At 33.9% G+C, this 15,012-nt stretch overlaps 1 long non-coding RNA gene across 1 annotated transcript; it reads left to right on the top strand.

Annotated features, from left to right (window-relative positions):
- The first annotated feature begins 7,654 nt into the window (after nucleotides 1-7,654).
- Nucleotides 7,655-10,162, top strand: LOC120086926 (uncharacterized). Its single transcript, XR_005484383.2, has 3 exons — nucleotides 7,655-7,794; nucleotides 7,899-7,962; nucleotides 9,915-10,162. It is a non-coding gene; the product is annotated as an uncharacterized LOC120086926 (long non-coding RNA).
- The last annotated feature ends 4,850 nt before the right edge of the window (nucleotides 10,163-15,012 follow it).

Raw genomic sequence — 15,012 nt, 5'->3', positions numbered from 1 at the left:
AACACAACTCAGTTTGTCATTGCTTGCAGTTTAAGCGATGCACTGTGTTTAGTCAATCAGATAATGTTACCGATAGACATTAGTTATAAGAGAGGAAAAAATGGCAAATATGACGGTAGTTGAATGTTATTTTTAGTTACAAATACTATTTTTTTTTTTTTTTTTTTTTTAAAACTAAAGAAATTCATTAATCACGCAACTCTGATACAAGCACCTTTATTGAAAAAGGGCTAAAACCAAAGAGAAAATCAAAGGTTTAAAGAAAAGTCAAATATTTTAAAAATTCAAAAATTTTGACAACTAAATTTGTAATTTTAAAAATCTAAGTCTAGTTTGATAATCATTTTGTTTTTTTTTGTTTTTTTTTGTTTTTAAAAAATAAGTCTATAAATACTACTTCCACTTTCAAATTTTTGTCCTTGTTATCTATCTATCATCAATAGATTAAAAAATCAAGCCAAAATTTGAGAACTAAAAAAAATAGCTTTCAAAAAATTGTTTTTGTTTTTGAAATTTGGCTAAGAATTTAAGTATTGTACTTAAGAAAGATGCAAATCATTGTAAAATATGCAAATGAAATAAGCTTAATTTTCAAAAACAAAATTTAAAAATCAAACGGTTACTAAACGAGACCTTAAAAATTAAATAGACATGACCTACAGAAATAACAAACTAAAATATAATTTGACCAAATAAAAAATATCCACTTCAAGTAAATCTCGTAAAATATTTATTCAAAATTTATTTGATGTAAGCATACATAAAAATTTTCCAATCGATCATAAAGTACTCTGCAATAAAGTTTGCATACTTACTTTTGACTCCGAATGTCTCTAAACAAAACGCGTCTGGCTAAGGTGGAATTCAATGCCTTCTTGTTAAAAGAATATATATATATGTATGTTTGTATATATGTGTATGTATGTATGTATATGTGTATCTATATATATGTGTGCTATACATATGCATGTATATAATAGTAATAATATTAATAATAATAATCAAGCCTATAGTATTAGCAAACATGACATAATATGAAAAAATTTGTAGATATAGCAAAATTTAAATCCAACTATTTGAATCTATCAACGATAGTGATAGACTATATCATTAATATGAATCTATTATCAACGATAGAGTCTATCATTGATAGTTTTGTTATATTTGCAATTCTTTAAAATGTTGCCATACACTTAATTATTAGTTCTATGAAGGTTGTCAATAATGTTATGTCAAAAAGATCAATGGCGATGAAGAAGAAGAAATGATAAGAACTACTCATTGCAATTACCCTTTAAATATGCATAAGTCGTGGAATTCAAAAACTTAAGGCACGTTAAAGTTAAGAGTGCTTACATGAGCATGATTGAGAATGACACATATTCTTGACCTAAAGTCAAAGAAAAATTAAATTTACATTTTTTAGTCCTAAAGCTAGTGAATGCATTACTTTTTTTAAAAAAAAACATGGGGTATTAGTATTATATATTTTTTTAGTATAAATTGGAGATGAGTGGATTCAAACCATAGACCTCTTGATTCTAAGTGTACGCTGATGTCAGTTGAACTAAACCCCTATTGGTAGAAATATTAGTATTACCTAACTACAAGAACTAAATCAAACCATAAGATTCGAATTTACAATTTAACAAACAAATAACCAAAAATAATTTAGGTTAAAATATTATTTTGATCATTATACTATGAGTTTCATTCCATTATAGTCTATATACTTTCAGTTAATTTAAAAAATGTGTTTATTGCTGATTTATTCTTTAAAAAAAAAAAACAAAAGTATCCATAAGCATTACTTTGATAAATATTTTCACGATGTTTTACCTACACGTGATTGTTATTTAATGAATATTCATACAAATATGATGTAAGGTTCATTATGTAAAAAAGAGTATAATGTCTATATCAAGTGTAATAGTTTTGTTTTGTTCCTTTTTTTTTTTTTTGAAATGAAAGTTATTCTATTGAATAAAATCAGACATATCAAAACGATAATCCTTTTAGGCAAGTTGTAAGAGCCATATGAGGAAAGGGTTACACCAAAATACAGGGGCATTTACAGAGAGGGCTTTAAAAGCTAGGGTATGAGCAATCGAATTACAAGATCTACGAGTATACATTAGTGAGAAGGAGGAGAAATAGGATAACAAACTTTTAGCTTCTGAGATTTATGAGCTAATTTCATTTGAGGATGTTGTTCAATTGGTAGCCGCAATTGCTGATGCTGGATCAGATTCAATGATGATGTTTTTTTTATACCATTATCAATTATAATGGATAGATCATCACAGATCGCAAGTAGCTCAAAGTGAAGAGAATTAAGGCATATTTGTCAATGACATTACATTTGGCTGCAATTAAGGATCCTTGAGGGTTTCTAATAATGGCGTCAGAGGAAGCTGGAGCAGTCAAAGAAGTCCAAAAGCCATCAGTGTTTAATCTGAAGAAATCATCTGGTGGAGGAGTCCAATTTAGTTTGGAGGTAGAAGAAAATTGAGGAGAAGTGGTTTTTTAGGGATAGAGGAGTAGGGAAAACCTTGGTTTGCTTTGCTTCTGTCATTCCAAATGGCCCAACATGTAACACACGCCAGAGCTAGCTCTGGGAACTGAGCCAAGAAATCCATTGACTCCAACAATTGGAAAGATCCCTTTTTGAGAGATTGATAACAAAGATAGTTGGGAGGAAATAATTCCATATTTCATTGGCACATTTGCATCTGAGTATGACATCTTCAATTATTTCTTCTTTAACCAAGCAAATTGGACATGAAGTATGGCAATTGATCCCTTTGCTTTTGAGGCGAGTTCTAGTCGGGAGGCATCGAGGAAGAGCTCGCCATATGAAAATTTTGATTTTATTATGAATATTTAATTTTCATAGAGCTTTCCAGCAACTAGATAATGTAGAAAATTTTGAAGAACCAAAATGAGTATTATGATTTAGGGCCAGCTTATAGCCACTCTTCATGTTGTATACTCCATTATTTGTGTAATGCCATATCCAAAAGTCAGGGGATGGGTTTTACTGGCTGGAATTGCTCTGATTAGATCAATATCTGTTCGAAGGAGGAGATCCTCCATAAGAGGAAGGTTCCATGATTTTTTAGAGGTTATAAGATTAGAGAATTTCATATTGTTATTAGTTAAATCTTTTGTGATTGTTTGGAAGGAAGTCTCTCTGAGAAGCCATTTGTCATCAAATACAGAACATTATCACCACTGCCAATCTTGAACCGAGTACCTTTACTGAGCAATTCTCTACCCCAAATAACACTTGTCCAAAAATAAGATGGATTAGATCACAGCTCCGCAGATGTGAAATTTGAAGTCGGATAATATTTCTCCTTTAGAGTTTTGCAACAAAAGAGTGTGGATGTTTAAGGAGGTGCCATACTTGTTTGGTTAGTAGAGTTTGACAATAAGAAGAAGATGCCTTGGAGAAAAATATGCTATCATTTGCAAAAAGAAAATGTGTAATAGGAGGAGCAGACCTGGATATTTTAATACTAGAGAAATTATTGTGGAGTTCAGCACGATGTATGAATTTTGAGAAGCCTTCTGAGTATAAGAAGAAAAGGGAAAAGGACAAGGGGTCTCCTTATCTAATCCTTCTTGTAAGAATGATGCTGCCTCTAGGTTTTCCATAGCAAGGAGAAGGAGACAGATGAAATACAATTATGAATTAGGTTCGCCCATTTAGGAGAAAATCCCATTTTGAGCATAATATTATTAAGGAAACACCATTATACTCTATCAAAACCTTTCTACATATTTAGTATAAGAGCTAAAAGACCCTTGTTTCCATTCTTCTTCATGTAAATGGTGTTGAAACATTCATGAACAAGTATGATATTATCTGTGATTAGCCTTGATGGAACAAAAGCAAATCGAGGTTTATAAATGATGTCATTTAGGATAGATTTCAGCCTATTTATAATTATCTTTGAAACTATTTTGTAATTAACATTGCAAAGACTAATTGGCCTAGAATCCTTTACAAAAGATGAGTTGGAAAAAGAACAATGTTGGTGTGATTTCAATCTTTAAGATATAGGTTATTATTGAGGATGTTAAGACAATAGCCAATAATATGTTTACCCACCGCGGACCAGTATTTTTTATTAAAAGAAAAAAAAGCCAGGAAGTCGTTGGAGCCTGGCACTTTTGTTGAGTACATTTGATGGAGAGCATGTTCAACTTCTTCTCTAGAGAAAGGGGCATTAAGAAACCTGTTCATGTCATCAGAAACAACACATTCAATTTTATTTAAAACCTTATTCAAATTATCAGTAGAAGGTTTAGATAAGGTGAAGAGGTTGGAAAAGTAAGATGTGAATTTGCTTTCAATGATATGATCTTCCTCTTGCCATATGTTGGAAGAGTTCATAATGCATTTAATAGTGTTTTTCTTTTTCCTAGTTGTTTTTTTATGGAACCACCGGGTATTTTTGTGACCTCATTTGAGCCATTTTTTACTTGATCTTTGCTTTCGGTAAGTTTCTTCACTTAGGAGAATATTATCCAAGTGTTGTTCAATATTGTTGACTTGATCGAAGTCAATAGGATGAGAGTGTTCATAGATGGATCGAAGCAAGAATTTATTGGTATTGATCTCTTTCTTAATGTGGTTGAAATCTTTTGAACCCCAATTTTGAAGGGATGTAGATAATTTCCTGAGGTTGGCAACAAAGGAAGATGGCAAGGCTGAGGGGAAGGACCAATTGCAAGAGCATTCAATTATGTTTTGACAATCTTTGTTGGACACCCAATATTCTTCAAATTTAAACGAGGAGAACCCGTTCTTCTTAGTGAAGGGACATTTAGATTGCATAAGCTCAATGGGTCCATGGTTTGATTTAGACCAATTTAAATGAGTATTGGAGATGGTTTGAAATAAGCTTTTGAAGCATGTGTTGCCAAAAAATCTGTCTAGCCGACTTAGAATTTGGGGTCGATGTCTCCATTTGTTACACCATATGAAAGATTCTCCATTATATCCAAGATCACAGAGATTGCAGTCATTGGTAGCTTCCCTAAAATTGTTAATTAAAGTGGAGGTGCAAGTGTCACCCCTAGATTTTTCATGAATCTAGAGGATTTCGTTGAAATTCCCTCCAACAAGCCATGGGGAGTCATCAAAGTTATGAAGTCTATGAATGGCGCGCCACCGTCAGCCATCTCGTCTGGGTCTTCGCCGAACGCCGTTGCCATCCCACGCCGCCGACTCGAAGCTGCCAGCGATTGATTTTGTTCACGAGCCGCTGGATCGGACGGAGCCCTGCTATGCGTCGTTCCCCATTTGCTCAGTCGCCGGTGTCACACTGGCCTCCGTCCGCCGTTCTTGGATTTTTTTTTTATTTTTTTTTTTAGGTGAGGTTTTGTGGTTATTAGATTAATTGTTGGGATGTCTCTAATGCCCATTAATACTCGGTTTCAAACTGACATTAACCTTGACGTTTTGGCTTCTAGGTCGAGGATTTTAAGCACTTAAGCAAGATGTCCAGCACCTTAAGCGTGAATTTGGATAATTTTTTTTTTTTTTAAAATTTTAAAATTTGAAGTTTTGGGTCGAAATTGAAGGTTGTGTTTCTGTGTTAGGAACGTTAAATTCAAATTGCTGTTGGTGATTGATTTCTTGAATTATTTGTGTGGACGTTTGTAACCAATTTGAGGTAAGTGGTACTATTACCAGTGTCGGCGGTTTGATTTACAAAGTTAATTAATGGATTTTAGAAGCACAATTTTGTCTTTGTGATATACTTGTTGCATGACAGTTATGAGTATTATGAGCATATTTGAATTTCTATGTTATGCTATGATATGTGCGACGGAAACAGTACTGAAATTATGTATGTTACGCATGATAGACCAATAGGGCAGTTTACCATCTCGCCTTGATGCATGTTTTATTTCAAAGGACTGACGGGTCTAGTTTCATGTTTAGCGGTGTGCCTTCGGGCCGCTAGACTTGCGTGAATCAACAGGTTCACGTTCATGTTTCTTTTCCCATATTTGACGGTGTGCCATCGGGTCACTAGACATGCGAGTCAAGGCAAGACAGTACGTGCTTCGGTTATGTTTTTCAGGTAAGGGCAAGGATACTCGAGCGACTGACAAGAGGAATGTGACAGTGCCAAAGGAGCTAGAAACACCTTTGTATTTGAACCTTTATGTCTTTTCATGTTTACTTATTTCATGTTAAAAGGTGCTTGGGGTCAAACGATTTGAAATCTTGAATTAAAGTCAAAATAGTTTCTTTATATACTTAAGCAGGTCCAAAATCCTATTATTTTATTTTTATTTTATTTTTCTCTCAATGTGAATATTTATGCATGTAGTTACAATCCCCTTTTTAATTGTTCTAAGAAGTTGGATTGTTACACCGCTACAATCTTTAAGAATGTGTCCAATGAGGCCCCAGTGGAAGCACAAAATCTAGGAGGCACTCGAATTGCAAGAACACCCAAGAAGCTTTTAGTTGTCCATCCAGTTGGATTTTTATTCCTCTTCATAGAGGTTTTGTGATGTCAATGGTTATTCTAACTTAGAGGGTGCATTGCCAACAATTGCCAGACACGTCACTATCAACTTCAATGAAATTTTTTTATTACATCCCCAAGTAGTGGGGCAATGTTTTTGTTTCTGCAAGCCATCAGGAGGTCAAGAAAATGGACCTAGAAAGGAACCATGTTGAAATCAATTTCAATAGGTTTATCAGCAAATTTAGATTTCTTTAGAACCAGATGACATTTGTCGAAGAACCATGGATCGGTATGGAAGATTCTACTTTTTCTTTCTTGGTTTGCAAAGATGAAAAGGTACAAATTCTTTCCAAGGTTTTTTACATTGACTCCTAAGTTCCATATTTTTCTGAAGGTTGATTGAAGGATCTCCCCTGATATACTTCTATTGCACACTAGTTTCCCAAAGTGTAAGTCCTCTCTTCTTTTACTCTTTCTTGTAAATGTGTTTGAACATGAAGACTCAAATTAAATTTTATTTGGAAACTTTAATTAAGAGATATACTTAGAAATAAAAACATTTTTTCCACCGAGGAAAAGAATGTAAGGACCTAGAAAATAATTTGAGGGTAACTAACTTAGTCTAACTTGTATAGGACATTCGAAGGTGAAATACGCATGTTCGGGACAAGTCAAAGTCAAAGACAACGGTCAACGGTCAAGTCAAAGTCAACCAAAAAGTCAACATTTTGAAATGCGGTGACTTTTGGGAATTTTTGAAGTGTAAAGGTAAAATTAGGATGCTTAAGGTCTATTAAGCTTAGTTTAAGTTGGAATTGAAGAAGAATTGGAAGAAAGAAATGGGTAGACTCAAGAAAGAGGAAATTTTAGATTTTTGGGGTTTTTTTTTTTTGATAAATTTGGGTTTGTTCTCATCAAATCCTTCTATTGGATCAGCAAGAGATGCAAATTAGTCACCAAAATATGTGGGAAATCCTAAGTAGGATCTGGCAAATAGTCAAGGAAGCCGGAATTTTTTGGTTTTGGTGTTTAGCAACTTAAGAGATGAAGAAAAAAGGGCTCGGATTTGGGGTCTTTTGAGGGTGTTTTTGTGAAAGAAAATTAGACAAAATGAAACTAAACTAAAGAGGAAGTTAAAGGGAAGATCATGGAGAGTTTGGGCTAAATACTCGTGGTCAAAAAAGGAAGGAAAATGAAGCAAAACAATGGCGGCTGGAGTAGACGAAAAACAAATGAAGCTTGGGATTTTTGACTAATCCGTATACTTAGAGGTTAAATCGAGGCTCCACGTTCGAAGGTAAGATACTTATAAGATCTCTTTAGAGTTCTATGGTCTTTGATTTGATTGTTATTGGTTAGAATTTCTAATTTTAAATTCTAAAAATTCTCGCTGAAAAACAGGAAACCATGGAGAATTTGATCGATTCCAGGAGTTCTAGTGCGATTCAGACATTTAAACATTGAGGTAAGCTAAATCTAGTGATGGGTAAAAGGTTTGCATAGGTTAATTAAGCTTTCAATTGCTGGAAATGATGAATTCAAGTCTAAAATTCCATGGGAAAAGCAAAGGTTGAATTTGAAAAATTCTGGGCTGGAGGTTGAAGATGACTCCTTTTTTCATCTATTGTCCGTCATTAAAAAGCTAGAAATTCAATTTCAGGTTAATTAAGGTGTTCTTAAGTATGATTAGGGGTTCAATTGGTATTATTATGATACTTTAAACCTAAACTTAGAAGTAATTGGGATCCTAAGTTAATTTTGAAGTTGATTAAGGGGTTAATTTGTTGAGTAAATCCTAATTAGGGTTAATGGGAAAATTGGACAAAAATAAGATTGATTAAGGTGTTCGTAACCTTAATTTAAGTTCTAATGGATATCAATAAGATACTTTGAACTTGGGATTAAATTAATTTGGAATATTAAGTTAATGTTAAGGTAATTTAAAGATTAAAGTGTAAGGTGAAATTCTTAAAATTGGATGGCATTAGGGTTTGGGAAAAATTAAGTGTACTCAAGCTTGGTTTAAGTCCTAGTTGGTATCATTAAGATATTTTAACTTTAAAGTGAATTATTTGGAGAATTAAGGTAAAACTAATTAAAGGGACTTAATTATGAGTAAACCCTAAATTAAGTGAAATTGGGATTAAATTGAGAGGGAAACCTTAAAAAGGTCAAGACTAAAAGACTTAAGGAAAATTGAAGTGGAATTAGTTCTTATTTGATATTAATTTTGGAATCTTAAGTTATTTTTAAAGTAATTAAAGGACCAAATTGCAAATTAAATCCTACATTTGATCAAATTAGGGTTTTTGGAAAAGTTTAAGTGAAATTGGTTATATTTGAAGGTTAACTTTTAAAATTGGATTATGGTCTTGTGGAGGATAACCAGGGGATTATCAATATAATTTTAGGATAAAAGGGAGTCGGAGGAACTAGAAATCCGAAGAGAAGCCAGTTAATTATGAGTGGTTTTATTTTGAGTATTTTCATATGAAAAAAATATATGTATGATAGTATGCTATAATTTGTGAAATATATTGATAAGATATGTTTTACTTGACTATTATTTCAGATATGCTTTGAATCATGATTTATGAATTCTTATTGATTTTCTATGAATTGGAGTTATAAAAATGTAGTTTGGAACTTGATTTTACTTTGTCGTGATTTGTTTGGTTTTATAAATAAACCAAAGATTGTGGATTTGATGAGTAATGAGAATATAATATGAGCTATGATTTGTAAATGATTTTTGAATGGTTTGTGAAAAGTGATTCCGAACTATTGAGTCTTGTACCCGAGAGATGATTTTCTTCATGATACGTGAATGTGTTTTAGTAGCACCGCTTAGGCAAATAGGGATTATCGAGGTTGAATATGGTCAAAGTATCCTGGAAAGTCTAGAGGAACTTAAGTCTGTAGCGCCACCCAGGCAATCAAGGGGCTACCAGGGTCAAATTAGATTAGAGTATATCGAGAAGTCCATAAGAACTTGGGCCCAGGATGTATATCTATATTTATCCATGAGACAGCTCTACATGCACATATGACATTATTATTTTTACCATTACGGGGGATATTCGATATGTGGTTTGTCTAGGACAATCATATGTCCTTGTCCAAAATAACCTATCGTCGTAAAGGAGTATTTGGGTACAAAGTTGTGGTTTTCTAATAGCTCAATGATGATTTATAATAAGCTTTTTATGAAGTATGATCATGTCATTATTTGAATAACATAGGTTTGAGATGTTATTGAATCTCATATATTTTGCCAATAATTCATTGAATGATTTTAATATATTTCTTTTATGTTTTAGAAAAAGAAAACTTATGTTCGTATTAAATTACCACTCACTAGGCTTTAACTCATGTTTCCAATGTTTTATGTTCCCCCTTCCGCTTCCCCTTCCCCAGGTAGCGATCAAGTTCTTGGTGCCCGTTGAGCCATCAAACGCCACTAGTGTTGTTGGATATTTGTTGTATTGTTGTGCATGTATTTGAGAGTATTCTAGGATAGTTAAAACTTGTGAGTTACATATCATGGGAGGTTTTGTTAAAAATAATCCTTACTGTTGGCCTGTAAATCTTTTTTAAACAGTGTTGTGATTTAAAATGAGTTGAGTTCTTAAACACTATTAATAAATGTAAACTATTTTTGAAAATTGGTTTGGAAGTCTGGGTTTGATGTTGAGTACAAGATATATTAAGAGTTTGGGCGTTAGATGTCACAGAGAGAAGTGATGTTTAGCGTCTTCACATTTCGTTCCAGGTTAAAGGAGAAATCTGGAATGGATTGTGGCACAAAGAGACAAAATCCCAAGTCTTTATCAGAGTTGTTGATAGTGATTTTTCCAACCTTGAACACAAATTTTTCTTCATCTGTGGAGAGGGAAAGATTTCTCCAATCTGTTAGCAATTCATATTCATCCATGGTGAAATGAAGGAGAGGAAATCTCGAGACTGGTAAGAGTTTATGTTGTGAAGAATCACTTCTGAGGAGTAGGTAAACCCAAAGGGTAAGGGATACTCTCTATCTTAGAGTTTCTCACTTTCTTGGAGAGATTTTCTTTATTTGGATTATATCAATTGGTCGGATGTTAAGAAAAATAGACGTCACTCACATTCTTTGGTCTGTATTTGTCTAAAAAAGTGTAATCTAGTGTAACCAAATCAAGTGCAATAGTTACATGTAAGAAATTGTAAAATATAATTGAAGTTATTGAATTCACATCTCAAAATGAGTGTTAACAATTTAGAAAATTGTTTGTATAGTTTAATGGTTGAACAAAAAGTTGAAAAAAACATAACAATTCATACTTTTTAAGTTATAAAATACAAAAGACATTCATAATTCAGCCTAACTCAACTTTGTACCCAAAAAATAAACATTTTTTTTTACCAACTATGCACCTCAAATACAACAATAGTTATTACTAACTTAACTCAACTCAATTTTGCATGCTAAATATGAAGGGAATTGAATCTCGACAGAAGCATGTGATGGCATTCTTTAATTTTTTGAACGAATTAAAAATACAAAAATAGAAGAAAAGTTTAAACATCATACCTTTGTCGATTCACTAGTGTAGCAAAATCTTCTCCTCGAACCGATAGTCTTCTTCTTAAGATCTTTCTTTTCCACGAGGTCCTCCTTGGTATGACTCTGACAGGGATTTGGCTTGTGTAAACTACTTTTGAAAGATGAAAGGGCACATGGAAGAATAATTTTTAACAACCCATTTCTAAAAATTTGGAGAATTTTTTTCGGAGAGAAGTCTTTTCAAAATGACTATGGAGAGTAGATAATATAGAAGTATGTTTCATGAGAGCTCCTAGGGCCCTATTTATGGATTCTGATCCTATTAAGAGAATCCCTTTGCAAATTGATAGCTTTCAAAAAGAGCTATTATTCTTAGCTTTATTTGGGCTCGTTATTAGATTTTACGTATTTATTTTCCTATTTTGTAGGTACTGAGCAATCAAGAGGTAGAATTGGCGATTTGGTGAAGAATGAGGTTAATTTGGAGTTGATTTGAGCATTCGGGGTTCAAATGAGTCAAAAAGACCAAAACGTCCATGCTTCAGCGTCGCAACATTTACCTTATACAAAGGCCCGACACTGAAAGGCAGTAGCCTGATATGCAGGGGAGCATTGCAATACTACTCCTGTCACACCCCCTCCCAGATTATCTTCTTAACCTAAAAGAGCATACGATGACAACAGTTACTGACCCTCTCGTCGGCACTTAATGCCTAACTTACATTTAAAACCTTCTCTAGAACCCTGATATGCATTTATGACTTGATAACGACAATATTCATAACCTCAGAGCTTAACATACTAAACGTACTGAATAGATTAACCGAAACTTAACATTCTTACATCAATAGGATTCCATAGCTACTATTCACATTCACAACTATGTACACTATAAAATCTAGTGAGCCCATGACACTAAGTTTAGTCCATATACGCATAAAACATGTGTTATAGAACAGACACCTAATCTTCCTTTAGCCTTGAGTCTTTGAGTGGTAGAGCAGCAACAGAATTAGCTTATGGGGAGTTGACCGCTACCTAGGGAGGGAAAACATTTAAAAACAAGGTGAGCTACTAGTCCAGTGAGTGACTTAATAAAAACATAAATCTCATGCTTAAACTGAAAGCTACAAATAGAATACTGGAACTAAAAACATGCCAAGCAAACGTGTATATAAAACTTTAAAAACCATTGTTTCTGAAAATATAGTTGAACTGATTCCCGGTTGAGAGAGAACCCTTTTGCTCGAACTCTCAACGTCGGATATCCTTGTTTAAGAGAGAACCCTTTTGCTCAATCTCTCAGACATAAGTCTGGGCTGTGGTGAGAACTCTTTTGTTCAACACCTTTCAGCCAATGTTAGGAAAGAACCCTCATGGTTCAATCCTACTGAACTGATTAACTGTCATACGTGCACATAGAGCAAACTGGATCCTGACGTTAAGAATCATAATTGAAGCAAGGTACCACTGCTTATTACTGAACTGGGTGAATTATTCTGATACCTTCTCTAAGTACTTCAATATTAGAATCATAACATAACTAAAACCAGATAGTATAGCTCAGATACCTTCTCCTTATACTTCAGTATTGAGCTGAAAATACCTTATAGGAAAACATTTTCATAAAATAAGCTTACTGAAAATTTGATCTCATAAAATCTAGTTTTCATAAGAATATCATTTGCTAACGCATGCTCAACAACACCAAGAGCACATAAGCTTTAAAACATAATACAAATACTTGTAATTCAAACATGTCATAGAACTTCTTTTGAGAACTACCATGGTTTAACCATTGTATCAAAATATATTCCATGAACTTCGTAACTAGCATGCGTTTATAAACTTTAGGGAAATGCATTACTTGGAACTTCTTGTAAAATAACTAGGATAAAAGTAACTGTCGATAAAACATGGATTGTTGAAATATTTATAAACCATTTATAAATATAGTCACTCACAGGTCCTTCAAGTTTGCTTCCTTAAGGCTTGATAGGCTTCTCCAATGGGCATTGAACCTACACGTGCAAGCATACTACTTAGTGTTTATATTAGCCTTCCTTTTAGGCCTACTCAATAAATCAAGCTCACATGCCAAACCATCACATTTTGACTCCTACCCTTCACTTTGAGGGTCAGACACTTAGCCAATTTGGAGGGCTTGAGTGCCAAAAGAATGCACCATTTGATCGCCCACACTCCCCACACTTAGAAAAATTTTGGAGCATCAAACTCCATATTCAATTTCAACAATTCGTAACTAAATTTCCAGAACTCATCTCAAGGAACTTTCTTCTACAAACTTTCTTAGAATCAAGTTAGAAACATTACCTTAAAATTTCAGCTCAAATTCCTTGTCGTTTTATCTAGAGATTCAAATCTTCATCATTGGCCTCAATTCAAGCAGTTACCTGCTTATTCAACAATTTCCAGTTCAAATTTCAAAAATATATAACTCAATTTCTAGGCCTCATCTTAAAATGTTTTATTCTACAAAGTTGTTCATAATTGAGCTAACAATATTACCTCAAAGTTTTAGCTAAAAAATCTTCGTGATTCGTCCTGGAGCTTTAATTCTTCACTGATGGCCTAGATTCACCCGAGAAACAAACCCTTCATCCTTATTTTACTCCTTCGGCCTTATTCCGGCGAGTTTTCCCTCCAACAGTATAGCTACAGAAAGTAAACACATAAAGCTTTCGAATGCCACTAAAATTACATAAATAACTCGAGTAATCTGTCCAAACCATTCAAATGAAATTGGCCTTCCTTCCTATGCTACCGCCAAACTATTTGCATGAAATCTCTTTGGACCACTTAGCCCACCAATGAAGATTAATGGCTGAGATTTGATTAAGCCACTTTCTTTCCATTTCATTCACAGTACACTTCAGCATTAAATCTCATTAGCATGGTCTCCTCTTGGTTTCCCATACTTAGCCAAAATTTGACCATTCTTTCCTATATAGCCATTCGAGAGCTCTCTTGCTCTTTAGTTTGTTTTCTTCCTCCATAACTCATAACCAAAACATAATCTCATTACAACTCATTAGAAACCATCACATAACTTACACTCGCTTATTTAAGGTAATTTAGGGTTCGGATTTTACAAATTCCTCCCCCCTAAAAGAAATTTTGTCCTCGAAATTTACCTGAATATCAACTTAAAAGTTGAGGATATCTCTGCTTTACTTGCTACTCGGGCTCCCAGGTTGCCTTCTCAATACCATGACTGTTCCATAACACTTTCACTAGAGGTATCGTTTTGTTCCTGAGTACCTGTTCCTTTCTCTCTAGAATTTCAACTGATTCCTCTTTGTATGACAAATTCTCTTTGATTTGAACTGGTTGTTCTTTTAACACATGCGTAGGATTAGACACATACTTCTTCAACATCAATACATGGAATACGTCATGTATAGGAGCTAGTTCTAAAGGTTGCTGCAATCTAAGATGCTGGGCCAACTCGTTCCACAATATCATAGGGTTCTATGTATCGAGGACATAACTTACTTTTTCTTCCAAACCTGAGAACTCCTTTCCACGGAGGTAATCGAAGAAATACTTGATCTTCGACCTTGAATTCTAGTTCTCTTCTTCGCTTATCAGCATAACTTTCCTGTCTATCCGAGTGACTTTTAGGTTATCCCTAATAAGCTTTACATTCTCAGAGGTTTTCTGAACTAACTCTAGACTTAATAATTTCCATTCTCTAACTTTCATTCCAACACATAGGGGTCCTACAAGGTCAACCGTACAATGCTTCATATGGAGCCATTCTGATGCTTGAATGAGAACTGTTATTGTACGCGAATTCAATCAATGACAACTGCGTATCCCAACTACCATTGTAGGCTCTTAACATATCTTCCAGTGTCTGAATCATCCTCTCCAACTGTCCATCCGTCTGCGGATGAAAAACCGTACTGAATTGTAACTTAAATCCCATAGCCTTATGCAGACTAGGCC

The sequence above is a fragment of the Benincasa hispida genome, chromosome 9 (genome assembly GCF_027475165.1).
Source record: "Benincasa hispida cultivar pf3 chromosome 9, pf3_genome.v1.1, whole genome shotgun sequence".
NCBI lineage: Eukaryota > Viridiplantae > Streptophyta > Magnoliopsida > Cucurbitales > Cucurbitaceae > Benincasa > Benincasa hispida.
This window is presented reverse-complemented; position numbering and strand designations above follow the sequence as displayed.